Source organism: Gekko japonicus, unplaced genomic scaffold (assembly GCF_001447785.1).
Source record: "Gekko japonicus isolate JY-2015 unplaced genomic scaffold, Gekko_japonicus_V1.1 scaffold659, whole genome shotgun sequence".
Taxonomy (NCBI): Eukaryota; Metazoa; Chordata; class Lepidosauria; order Squamata; family Gekkonidae; genus Gekko; species Gekko japonicus.
The window spans coordinates 819,014-832,853 of record NW_015167556.1 but is presented as its reverse complement, the minus strand read 5'-3'; positions in this window follow the sequence as shown (position 1 = coordinate 832,853).

Below are 13,840 nucleotides of genomic sequence, written 5' to 3'. Positions count from 1 at the left end.
GTCAGAGCAAGAAACAGCCAGGTAAGCTTCAGAAGCCCCCCCCCCGGCCCCCAGTCTAAAACAGTCCAGTGGCACCTTTAAGACCAAGTTTTATTCAGGTACAAGCTCTCCCTCCTCTGCGAGGACAGATCTGCACGCCCCCCCCCCCAATAGCGAGCAATCCAAAACAGTCCAGTGGAGCCTGAGTGGTGGGTGTTGCCTTCTGACACACTTCCGGTGATGTCAGGGGGTGTGGCATATGCAAATAATTTATGCTAATGAGTTATGCTAATGAGCTCCTGCACCTCTTTTTCTACAAAATGACCCCTGGGGGAGAGCAGCCTGGCCCCACCTGTGTCTGGCAACCCTAGGGAGGGGTGGGGCAGAGTCTGGCAGGCCGATGCCGTGGTCCTGTCAACCGTGGTGGGACCAGCATACTCCATACCCAAATGTGCCTCAAGCGGGAATGAAAGCTGCATGCACACAGATGGCAGAAGCCGTGAGAAGAAGCTACAGAAAACAGCAAACCAGCTCCCTAAAGCTGTGTGCACTATATGGCATTTTAGAATTTAGAATACAAAGATCTCATTTTACATCTGAGATACACTGACCTGTCGATGAATCCATGGTCGAGAATTCTTTCAGTGAAATTACAACAAACAATTAAGAGATCCTCTGAAAAGGTGTACTGTTAAAGAATTTCAGACCAGTATCTGAAAGACCGATGTTCAAATCCTCACTTGTGTCATGGAGGCTCACTGGGTGACCTTGGGCCAGTCACTCACTCTCAGCTTAACCTACCTCACAGGGTTGTTGTGAAGATAAAACAGAGGAGAATGATCTAAGCCACTTTGCACCCCTACTGTGGAGAAAGGTAAAGGTCTCCCTTGCTCAAAAGCCAGTCGAATCTGACTCTAGGGATGCGGTGCTCATCTCCGTTTCCAAGCTGAAGAGCCAGCGCTGTCCAAAGACGTTTCCATGGTCATGTGGCCAGCATGACTAAACACGGAGGTGCACGGAACGCTGTTCCCTTCCCACTGAAGTGGTACCTATTTATCTACTTGCAATTTCTTGCTTTCGAATTGCTAGGTTGGCAGGAGCTCGGACCAGAGACGGGAGCTCACTCCATCACCCGGCACTCGGGTCTCGAACTGCCAAACTACTGACCTTCAGGTCTGCAGTTCAGCGTCTTAACCACTTGAGCCACCGCAGTGGGGTATAAATTGATTAAATAAATAAATACATTCTGGCCAGCCAGGTCAGAAAATAAGGATTTTTCTCTCCCCCCCTTTGTTCTTTTAAAAGAACAATTTTCCAGCGTGGTGGAAGATCACCCATGCAAATAGCAGTTATAGTTCTAGCTGGCATTCTTTTACAACTGGGTGGGGGCAGGGAGAAGCAGAAAAAACTAGCCATTAGTAAATGCACCTAATGTGCCCTTAACAAGAAGGCTTTGGGGACAGATAGGAGTGGTGGTCGCTGAAAATCATCAACTGCATTTGAAAAAATAATACTAGTTTCTTTGCGTGGTTTCCTGAAAATTTATAAGTTGGTGGCATCACCATGATATTCAATGTAGAACAAAAGCAGAAGATGATATATAACTGTAGTAGGCAGCTTCAATGGGATGCCTCCCTTCGGCGTCAGTTTTAGCTGCCACAGGCATTTCTAGAGCACGGAAATCCAAAGAAATCTAGCTGCCCTCTGATAACCGGGACAATTAATAAGCTGTGGAGTCCTGTGAGCAAAAATTCTACTTTGTGAGCTAGTGGCATTAAAGTTGTGAGCGAGCGATTCGGCTACTGCATCAATTAGTTTGCTCCGGAGCCCTCCTTCGTGAGCTTAGATAAAAATGTGTGAGCCGGAGGCTAAAAAACCGTGAGCTAGCTCACGCTAACTCTGCTTAGAGGAAACACTGGATGGGGTTCCCTAGCAACAGTGCTCTGGAAAACGGAATTGTCCTGGTTGAACTGGCACAGCTGGAGAGTGAGAGATTATGAAGCCTGAACTTTTCCAAACACACACACAAAACAGCATCGTCCTTCTCCGATGTAATTTGTAAATCATAACTTGCCCTGGCTCTGGTGCAATGAAACAGCTTACCACGTACCATCTCTCACTGTGGAAGATGAGAAGTGCTTGCCCACTCCAGAACCACTGATTTCAGGAGGGGTGTTGAAAGACCTGAGTCAGATTGAGGTGACGAGAGAGGAGGTCCTAAAACTGATAGACAACTTAAAAACTGAAAAATCACCAGGCCCAGATGGCATACATCCGAGAGTTCTGAAAGAACTCAAATGTGAACTTGTGGATCTCCTGACAAAGATATGTAATCTTTCCTTAAAATCTGCCTCCATTCCTGAGGATTGGAAGGTAGCTAATGTCACTCCCATCTTTAAAAAGGGTTCCAGAGGAGATCCGGGAAATTACAGGCCAGTCAGTCTGACGTCGATACCGGGTAAATTGGTGGAAACCATTATTAAGGAAAGAATTAGTAGGCACATAGATGAACAAAACCTATTGAGGCAGACTCAGCACGGTTTCTGTAAGGGAAGATCTTGTCTCACTAATCTGTTAGTGTTCTTTGAGGGGGTGAACAAACATGTGGACAAGGGGGATCCAATAGATATTATTTACCTTGACTTCCAGAAAGCTTTTGATAAAGTTCCTCATCAAAGGCTCCTAAGTAAGCTCAAAAATCATGGGATAGAAGGACAAGTCCTTTTATGGATCAAAAACTGGCTAGTTCATAGAAAACAGAGAGGATTGTGAGGCACTCCAAAGGGATCTGTCAAAGTTGGGCGAGTGGGCGTCAACATGGCAAATGGGGTTCAATGTGGCCAAGTGCAAGGTGATGCACATTGGAGCCAAAAATCCTAAATATAAATACACGTTGATGGGGTCTGAACTGGCAGAGACTGATCAAGAGAGAGATCTTGGAGTTGTAGTAGATAACTCACTGAAAATGTCGAGACAGTGTGTGACTGCAATAAAGAAGGCCAATGCTATGCTGGGGATTATTAGGAAGGGTATTGAAAACAGATCAGCCAATATAATAATGCCCCTATATAAATCAATGGTGAGACCTCATTTGGAATACTGTGTGCAGTTCTGGTCACCACACCTTAAAAAGGATATTATAGCTTTGGAAAAAGTGCAGAAAAGGGCAACTCGAATGATAAAAGGGTTGGAACACTTTCCCTATGAGGAACGGTTAAGGCGCTTAGGGCTCTTTAGCTTGGAGAAACGACGACTGAGGGGTGACATGATTGAGGTTTATAAGATTATGCATGGGAAAGAGCAGGTAGAGAAAGAGGTACTTTTCTCCCTTTCTCACAATACAAGAACTCGTGGGCACTCCATGAAATTGCTGAGCGGTCGGGTTAGAACGGATAAGAGGAAGTACTTCTTCACCCAAAGAGTGATTAACACTTGGAATTCACTGCCACAGGAAGTGGTGGCGGCTACAAGCATGGACGGCTTCAAGAGGGAATTAGATAAGCATATGGAGCAGAGGTCCATCAGTGGCTATTAGCCACAAGGTATAGATAGGGACTCTGGGGCAAGTGATGCTCTGTCATCTTGGTGCTTGGGGGGGGTCAACAGTGGGAGGGCTTCTAATGTCCTGGCCCCACTGGTGGACCTCCTGATGGCACTGGTATTTCTGGCCACTGTGTGATACAGAGTGTTGGACTGGATGGGCCTTTGGCCTGATCCAACATTGGCGTCTCTTATGTTCTTATGTTCTTATGACATTGTTTCGAGGCTGAACGATAAATCAACAGGGATCGAGGAGCATTAGGGGGCAACTGACATCGAACAGAAGAAGAAGAAGAAGAAGAAGAAGAAGAAGAAGAAGAAGAAGAAGAAGAAGTAGTAGTAGTAGTAGTAGTAGAGATTGGATTTATACCCCGCCCTTCACTACCCAAAGGTGTCTCAGAGCGGCTTACAAACTCCTTTCCCTTCCCCTCCCCACAACAGACACCCTGTGAGGTAAAAGAAGAAGAAGAAGAAGAGATTGGAATTATACCCCACCCTTCACTACCCAAAGGTGTCTCAGAGCGGCTTACAAATTCCTTTCCCTCCCCCTCCCCACAACAGACACCCTGTGAGGTCGGTGGGGCTGAGAGAGCTCTTGACAGAAACGGCTCTTTTTCAAGAACAGCTCTTATCAGAACTACGGCTTGTCCAAGGTCATCCAGCCAGGTGCAAGTGGAGGAGTGGGGAATCAAACCCGGTTCTCCCAGATTAGAGTCCGTGCACTTAACCACTACACCAAACTGAGAAGGTACCGGATACAGTGAAAAGGAACAGAAGCAGCACTAACCTGATTGGGGCAGCCTGGAAGCTTCCCAGAACAATTTGACTCTGAACTAAAAGCTTCTTTCTTATTCTTAGGCCAACTTCCATGCAAGACTTTACAAATATGGAGTGGAGTAGCAGCAGACTTCCAAGGGATTAAAATGGTTGTCAACGATCATATTTGCTGCCCAGATGGTATTTTAATATTGCCACTTATTTTTACATATAGTGACAGTTCCATCTAATTTTTTTAAAAAATCTGATAAAACCGTCTAAGAATTTCTTATCTATATCCCTGACACATTCTATGACTGTCAAGTGCCAGGTGGGGAGAAAAAGCACGCACGGCTGGCAGTATTTCGTGTATTTTTACTGCAGCTGATGACTCAGTGGAACAGGCAAGTTACTTCTCCATATAAACCCGCTAACTTGCCCTAGTATGTGAGCAGCAGCCGTATTATAAAACTTCCAAAACAAAAAGTCGTATGCACACTCCAGCAGCACCAATACTCAAGCTGCCTTGGGTGGCCTTTGAAGCTTTAACAGGGATTTATATACAGGGAATTCATTCTTGCATAATTTCTTGAGAGCCAGTTTGGTGTAGTGGTGAAGTGCGCAGACTCTAATCTGGGAGAACCGGGTTTGATTCCCCACTCCGCCACTTGCACCTGGCTGGATGACCTTGGGCAAGCCGTAGTTCTAATAAGAGCTGTCCTTGAAAAAGAGCAGTTTCTGTCAAGAGCTCTCTCAGCCCCACCTACCTCACAGGGTGTCTGCTGTGGGGAGGGGAAAGGAAAGGAGTTTGTAAGCCGCTCTGAGACACCAAGTGAAGGGCGGGGTATAAATCCAATCTCCTCTCCTCCTCCAATTCTCAAGCTGCCTTGGGCGGCCTTTGACTCTTCAACAGGGATTATAAACAGGAAATTCATTCTGGCATAATTTCCTTTTTAAACTGGAACACCCATGTTTGATTGATGCATGAAAGGGTAGTCTGGACCTCTTAACACCTATGGCAGAACTGACTTCTGATGGATGGCGGCACGCTGAGCAGTCACATCTCCCGGACCTCCCAGGGATGCGGGCTGCACACGAGCGGGAAGGAGGGGGTACACAGTCTCGTTGCCCCCCAAGAGGCCCGGCGAAGGGCTTCTAGCCATGGGGCTTTTGAGAGGTCGTCTCTTCGCCAACGCGATGCTGGGGAATTGAGGCGCCTCTTTGCCCCGATGGTCCCTCCTGCGAGTGTCCATAAGGAACCTAGTGACACTGACCGGGACAAGCGCTGGGGATCGAGCGGTCGAATTAGAGACTAAGCGAGGTCGGAAGACCAATATGAACGTGAGTCAGATTAAAGCGTTTTTGACAATCTAAAAAGAAAGCTCCCCACTCCACGGAACGAGAAGTTAAATGAGTGGGGGGAGGGGCCCCTCCCATGTGCATGAACTTTTAAGCGAAAAAGCGGGGGGGGGGGAGCGGAAGCGGAAGCGTTCAAATCTGTTGAGAAAAACTTACCAAGGCGTGTATACGCGTTTGAGCGCACATTCAGAGACTTTAGAAACTGCGGCGAAAGTAAACAATTGATAAAAGATGGTGGGGAAGAGGACGGAGGAGAAACTTTTAAAAGCGAAAGCCCAAAACCGGAAGGAACCACCGAGCTGGCTAAAATGTGGGCAGAATCTCTGCGCCCCCTGCTGGAACAGATGACTAACGTCAAGGAACAGTTGTCTACAATGACCAAACGTTTCACCACCCAGCAATTACAAGAGAACGAGACTCTTAAACTCACAGAGCAAACAGCTGAGAAGGTAAAAGAAGTTGACGCCACTACCCAAAAGGTGAAGAAAAAGGTACAAAAATTGGAAAAGAAGCAAGTCTCCACAGAAGAACAACTTTTACAGCTGCAAATGGAGAAGGCAAACCTGGTCCTCCGATTCCAGGGTGTCCCAGAATCTAAAGGAGAGAATCTGAAGCAAATGCTGAGCGAAGCATTAGCCCCGGTGACAGATTTGACGGCGGAGTACTTGATGAGTGAAATGGATGTGGCCTATAGGTCATATTCCGTATATATAAAAAAGAATAATCTGCCTGGGGAAATAGTAATGAGATTCTCAAAGAGACATGTGAGGGATACTATCCTGAGAGCGACGATAGGGACAACCTTGAAAATCGGGGACAGCACCATCAGGATCGTTAAAGACATCCCATTTGAAATAAGACAAAGGAGAAGGAAATACAAAGATTTAATCCTTTTTCTTCAAACAAACGCAATCAGCTACTAGTGGTTGTATCCAGAGGGCGTAACCTTCAAACTTCAAGATGAAAAGGAAAAGATTGACTCTGTTTCCAAAGCACGGGACTTTTTGAAAATCCAGAAGGGCGAGCAAGAGAAAGGCGATAAAGAGGACAGTAAGTCCAGTGGAGAGCTGGATTCGGGGTCTTCTGGAGAGGACGATCTGTCAGAGAAGGGGGCAGCGGCTCCTAAAAGGCCTTATAAACTGCGAAGAAGACAGGATAAGAAGAAATGAAGGCTGAAGGACTCTGTATTGTGCCTTTTAAAAGGGTTGATTGTAACGAGATGCTTTGGGGTTTTTCTTTTTAACAGTTAATTTGAGATTCAAAAGTTGTATTAGCAGATCTGACTAAGTTCAAAAAATTGTTAGCGAGTTTGGAACTGACTGTGTACTTAAGTGATTTTGAGGATCTCCCTGCACTTAAAGGGGCCCCCTTTAAGTGCAGGGAGCTGGCGTTTCCCACGTGCTTCTCCAAGCGGAGATCGGGCATGCAAAGCCTTCCAGCTCCCTGCACTTAAAGGGGCCCATTTAAGTGCAAGGAGCGGGCGGGGGGGGGAGACGTTCCCAACATGACGTCATCGTGTCATGGATGCCCCGCCCCCTCCGGGAACGCCCCCCAAAGTCCCCCGCTGGGGGCTAACACAAACATAAGCACACCCAAAATCTGTTGAGAAATGCTTCCAAATGACAGACACGCACAAGAATAATCACAGGGTTCAAACAGCTACCAAAAGAGTTTAATATAATTGAAGTTTAATAATTCTAAGATCTGAACAATGTTGAATCAACTCGCCACAAGCAGTCCAGGCTCGTACACATGAATCTGAGCACGTCACTATGGAGTCTCAAGATTGCGCAGCAGCATCTCTTGTAAAACAGAAGAGTCCATAAATGTCCCAGCTTTGGAACAAAACAAACAGATTTGCTTCCCCTCCCACTGTGGTGCCCAGCACTCCAGCTTTATTGTATATATCCTTCACCAGCAGGCAGCTGCTGTGCTACATTGACTTCCCTCATCCACAAGCCAATGGGGCTATCAGGCTCTGGACGGATGTTGTCTTAGCAGGAAGCACGCTCCTTGGAAAGACACGCAGTTGCACAATGCCACTACAGAGAAATGAACAGCTAGTAAATATGCAAATCAAAACGGCCTCCACGATGCTGCCGCCCCATTGTAACAGAACGTCTCTGGTTTGCTATCGCCATTAAGAGTTGGAATTAAAAAAAAAAAAGAGAACGAAACCTAAATTAACAGTACTGAAAGCAATGGAACGAACTTTCACTGGTGTGTACGTATCATTTGTTTCATTCATTGGCGTCCCCTTTAGATTCTCATTTGACGGCAAAAATCGTGTGTACATCAGTAAATATGCACAACGGGCATCCTGGATAGAAATCCGAGATACAACATGTTACAGTCCCTGCCTGCTGTTTGCAGCTCTGTCACAAACTCTTCGCAAATATTAATAATTCATACTAGAACTTTGCACACACGTGAGAGCCAGTTTGGTGTAGTGGTTAAGTGTGCGGTCTCTAATCTGGGAGAACCGGGTTTGATTCCCCACTCCTCCACTTGCACCTGTTGATGTGACCTTGGGTCAGTCACAAGCTCTGGCACAGCTGTCCTTGAAAAAGAGCCATTTCTGTCAAGAGCTCTCTCAGCCCCACCCACCTCACAGAGTGTCTGTTGTGGGGAGGGGAAGGGAAAGGAGTCTGTGAGCTGCTCTAAGACTCCTTTGGGTAGTGAAGGGCGGGGTGTAAATCCAATCTCTTCTTCTTCTTCTTCTTTTACCTCACAGGGTGTGTCTGTTGTGGGGAGGGGAAGGGAGAGGAGTTTGTAAGCCGCTCTGAGACTCCTTTGGGTAGTGAAGGGTGGGGTATAAATCCAATCTCTTCTTCTTCTTCTTTTACCTCACAGGGTGTCTGTTGTGGGGAGGGGGAAGGGAAAGGAGTCTGTGAGCCGCTCTGAGACTCCTTTGGGTAGTGAAGGGCGGGGTATAAATCCAATCTCTTCTTCTCCTTCTTTTACCTCACAGGGTGCCTGTTGTGGGGAGGGGAAGGGAAAGGAATTTGTAAGCCGCTCTGAGACTCCAAGTGAAGGGCGGGGTATAAATCCAATCTCTTCTTCTTCTTCTTCTTCTTTTACCTCACAGGGTGTGTCTGTTGTGGGGAGGGGAAGGGAGAGGAGTTTGTAAGCCGCCCTGAGACTCCAAGTGAAGGGGGGGTATAAATCCAATCTCTTCTTCTTCTTCTTCTTCTTCTTCTTCTTCTTCTTCTTCTTCTTCTTCTTCTTCTTCTTCTTCTTCTTCTTCTTCTTCTTCTTCTTCTTCTTCTTCTTCTTCTTCCACAGGAATTGCCAGAAAAGGTACCCTGTGCCTTAAAGGATGTCTAAATTGACCTAGGTAGGACAAAGTCCTCTTTTGGAAAGGAGGAGGCAGTCAGTCAGCCAGAGGCTGAGCCACATCTGATCTCACTTACAATTAAATTGGGGGACTTTGGTCTCAATTGCTAGCTCCCAACAGAAAAAGCTGATTTCTTTTCCATTGCACAACGGTACAGCTGGACTGGCTGTGACCCGAAGGTATTGTCGGATGGCTCACGAATCTGTCTCACAGTCCAAATAATCTTGGCTTTCACTTGAAAATAAAGTTTATGGCCCTCGTGGCCAAACAGATAAACGTTAACATGCAATAGTAAACATGTGGTGAAGGTTCAGAAACCAAATGGCAAATAAAAAGCTGTGAAATGTCATTGATCTTGAAGTATTACATTATGTTTTAAGGGGTTTAAATTAAAAGTTTTTTGAACCTGGAGTTGACAATGCCAGTAAAAAAATCACTGAAGACACTTTACAACATGTACCTTATACGTGTCTCTGCATACATCACGCTGCTGGAAATTGGGATTAAATGAATCCCATTTTTATATTTGTTCTTCCTGTACTGGAAAAAAAATAACTTCTGAAATATAATACATTTCCAGCATACAATTTTGCTGCTTGGGAAATTACTCATCAAACTCCTTGCGGGCACTGACTTCCCATGGCAACAAGCAAGTCCACAGGATTGGTACAAGGTATAAATTCATAAAATATATACAGAAGGAGGAGGAGATTGGATTTATACCCCACCCTTTACTACCGTAAGGAGTCTCAGAGCGCCTTACAATCCCTTTTCCTTCTCCTTCCCACAACAGACACCCTTTGAGGTAGGTGGGGCTGAGAGAGCTCTTTTGAAAACTGCTCGTGAGAGAACAGCTCTGAAAGAACTTGTACTGACCCAAGGTCACACCAGCAGCTGCATGTGGAGGAGTGGGGAACCCAGTTCTCCCAGATTAGAGTCTGCGCTCCTAAGCACTACACCAAACTGGGTCAGACGATGGTTTATTTCACGAATACAGGCATGTCACCTAGAATTCCTAGGAGGAAGGGTGGGATTAATACAAGAGAGAGAGCTTCTATTGCCTCTTACTGGCAAGCAGGAATTCAGTATAGCCAACTACGCTCCATGATTACCATAGATAGATTGCTTTCTCTGCCTGATCTTTTCAGACCAAACCAGCATGAAGATAGTTTGAGTCCAGTCGCAGGTATCTGAAGAAGAAGAAGAGGAGGAGGAGGAGGAGGAGGAGATTGGATTTATACCCCCCCTTCACTACCCAATAGGGTTGCCAAATCTTATTTACTCACCGGCGGGGGAGCGTTTGCTCGGTCCGGGAGCTGGCTGCGGATGCGCCCCCGATGATCTGGGCCACGCCCCCAACGTGCTCTACATCCTGCGTCGCCTCTGGTGACGCAGCTTCGGGGGGGCAGAGTTCCCCCCGGGGCCCGATTCCGCTGCGGCGGAAATCGGGCCTCCAAAGCGGGGGGAAATCCACCCCACGGGGGGATTTGGCAGCCCTACTACCCAAAGGTGTCTCAGAGCAGCTTACAAACTCCTTTCCCTTCCCCTCCCCACAACAGACACCCTGTGAGGTAGGTGGGGCTGAGAGAGCTCTTGACAGAAACTGCTCTTTTTCAAGAACAGCTCTTATCAGAGCTACGGCTTGCCCAAGGTCATCCAGCCAGGTGCAAGTGGAGGAGTGGGGAATCAAGCCCGGTTCTCCCAGATTAGAGTCCGCGCACTTAACCACTACACCAAACCGGAAGTGTGCGTGCACACAAAAGCCCATACCTTGAATAAAACTTTGTTGGTCTTAAAGGGGCCACTGGACTCAAACTTTGTTCTGCTGCTTCAGACCAACATGGCTACCCACCAGAATCTAGTCTGAAAATAGCAGTTATTCAAGGGGCTTCGCTATTCAGTTGGGCCTCCTAGGATTTGCTCTCATTATGGCTCTTATGCAAATTCTGTCCTCCAAATCTCTTTGGAATCTATTATTACTAGATTAATTTACACATGTCCACCTGGGGTGCCTGTATATCATGAGCCTCATGTTAAAAAGTTTTTAAAAATGATCACAGATTCAGGAAATGGTTAGAACAGATTCCAGCTGTTCGGAAATGTGACCTTTACGCATAATGTCACAAGAAAAAGACACTCCCTCAAGAAACACAGCAGAGACTCATCACACCGATCATCAGGGTTCTCAATCACTCTCCAAAAATTAACACAGTATAATAAAATATTAACTTTTTTAAAAAAACACTTCCATTCTTCAGAGCAATTTCCGTCATCTCAAAGGCTATTTGATCTACCCAGTGTTCCAGGGACCAGGAAAGGTCACCACCAATGTTTCCTCTAAGCTGTGGGGTCTTATGAGCAAAAATTCTACTTGGTGAGCTACCGGCCTTAAAGTTGTGAGCGAGCGATTTGGCAACTGCATGAATCAGTTTGCTCTGGAGCCCTCCTTCCTGAGCCGAGACAAAAATGTGTGAGCTGGAGGCTAAAAAACTGTGAGCTAGCTCACACTAACTCAGCTTAGAGGGGACACTGGACTCACCACCATAATAAAAAGGTACCATCCAGGAGAAGGAGTTTCATATTTATGGAGTGTACACATGATCAAGCAAAGTATTGCCTAAGTTACATACATGCACCTATCACACCCAAAATGCAAAATGGAGCTGTAACGAAGTATGGTATCTATTTCTCACTATCTGAAAGCATTTTGGGCGGGGGGCCAGAAAAAAAATGGCTGCATCCTGCTTGCAGGCGGCAAGTTGGCTATCATTGGTCTAGAATACCAAAGTCAGTGGTCAGCAGTTAATTGAAACATAACGCTTAATTTGAAGCAGGAGAGATCTTATTAATGATTAAAATGAATTAATACTATTACCCAACATGGATATTACAAATCCCCTCAGGGGTACCAGGTGAATAATGGAACCTCTGAGCTAATTCTGTGCAAGGCAAAGGAATCCAAATACTCTCTACTTTGTCAAGGATGGCTTCACACATCATGGCAGGCAGAGGTGTTGATGCATTTCCTTAGGAACGACAGAATCGATGCCTCGTACCCAGGCACATTTTCCATTATGATCCGATGGTGCCGTTCATGGTTGAAAATTTCTTCCCTCCAATTTCATTTTTGAACTTTGCTTTAATTGAAACTATTATTGGAAGTTTCTAACAAAATGTATCGTAAGGCTCCGAGCAATGACTTTTAATTCCCACTCATTTCTATTACTTTACCACTTCCCTTTCCCCAATTAGAGGGAAGGAGACTTTCCCCCCCTTTTGCCATTCACTCAGGATAACCTATTGGGTCAAGATGCTGATTTTAAATATTAGTAAAAAAAGGTAAAGGTTCCCTTGCTCGAAAGCCAGTCGAATCCGACTCTGGGGTTGCGGTGCTCATCTCCGTTTCCAAGCCGAAGAGCCAGCGCTGTCCGAAGACATTTCCGTGGTCATGTGGCTGGTATGACTAAACACCAAGGCGCATGGAACGCTGTTACCTTCCCACCGAAGCGGTCCCTATTTATCTACTTGCAATTTCTTGCTTTCGAACTGCTAGGTTGGCAGGAGCTGGAACTAGAGACGGGAGCTCACTCCGTCATGTGGTACTCGGGTCTCGAACTGCTGAACTACTGACCTTCCACAGCCTGCAGTTCAGCGTCTTAACCACTTGAGCCACCGCAGCTCCTAAATATTAGTAAACTGACACACTAATTAATTAATACTCTCTTCCCACCCTCCAGGAGAGGCCTAGAGATCGCCTGAATTTACCGCTGATCTCCAGGCAACAAAAATAATTTCCCATGGAGAAAATGGCTTCTCTGAAGGGCAGACTCAATGATACGATACCCCACTGAGGTCCCTTCCTCTCCCTAAACCCTATTCTCCCCAAGCACCACCCCTATATCTCCAGGAACTCCCCAAACCAGAGTTGGCAACCATACATACTAAGTATGTCCACTCCAGAAATAATAATACAGCTATTGGGGGGGGGGGGGAGAGACCCTTGTGCCAAAGGAATACCATCTCACTTTAAAGGCTAACACTTGTTGTGGCATGAACTTTTGTGGACTAGACTCTGCTTCAGAAGAGGAAAGAAGTATGAAGAGTAGTAAGAAATGGGAGAGAGATACAGAGAGAGAGGGAGGGGGGGGGAGAGAGAGATTGTAGACAGTAGAATCAAAACTCCATGAAATGAATTCATTACAACCTGTGACATTTTGATGTACATAAGAAAACCGAGCAAAGCCTTGTCCTGATTTAAGCCTTGATGAATACTATTAATACATATATTAAATTAGCTTATCAAAATGAGCGAGACAGCGAAAACCAGTAAGAACTGTGAATGGTTACTGCTCTTTAACTCATACGTATCTGAGTTTTACATGGAACAGTCTTCTCTTGCATTTCATGGTCTTTTGCCCCACTGTTACCATGTGAGCGTGAATGAGTGTTTGTGTGATTTTAAAAAAAAAACAACCTGCAGAATATATGCTTCAAGTATCTCATGATCCAGACCCTGGTCCATGAACAAAAGCTTATGACACAAGAAATCTGTTTCTTTCTAAGGTGCCACAGGACTCATTTTCGTTTTCGTTGCAACAGACCAAGATGGCTGTACCTCTGGAACCAACCAGATCATGTGTGTGGCAATGAAAGCTTTAAAATCCTAAACCACCCGTGTTCTGATGCAGGAGGGGAAGCTGTTCACAAACGATTAGACAAGAAACTAAAATTATTGCAAAACGCTGCTCCCAATTAAGGCTGCTGTTTGCTTTCTTAGCTCAAATATGTAAGACATAGACCAAAAAAAATAATCAGGTAGGGCAAATAAAGCCTTCCATAAGGTGGGCTAGAAGGTCCTCTCCCTCAAAT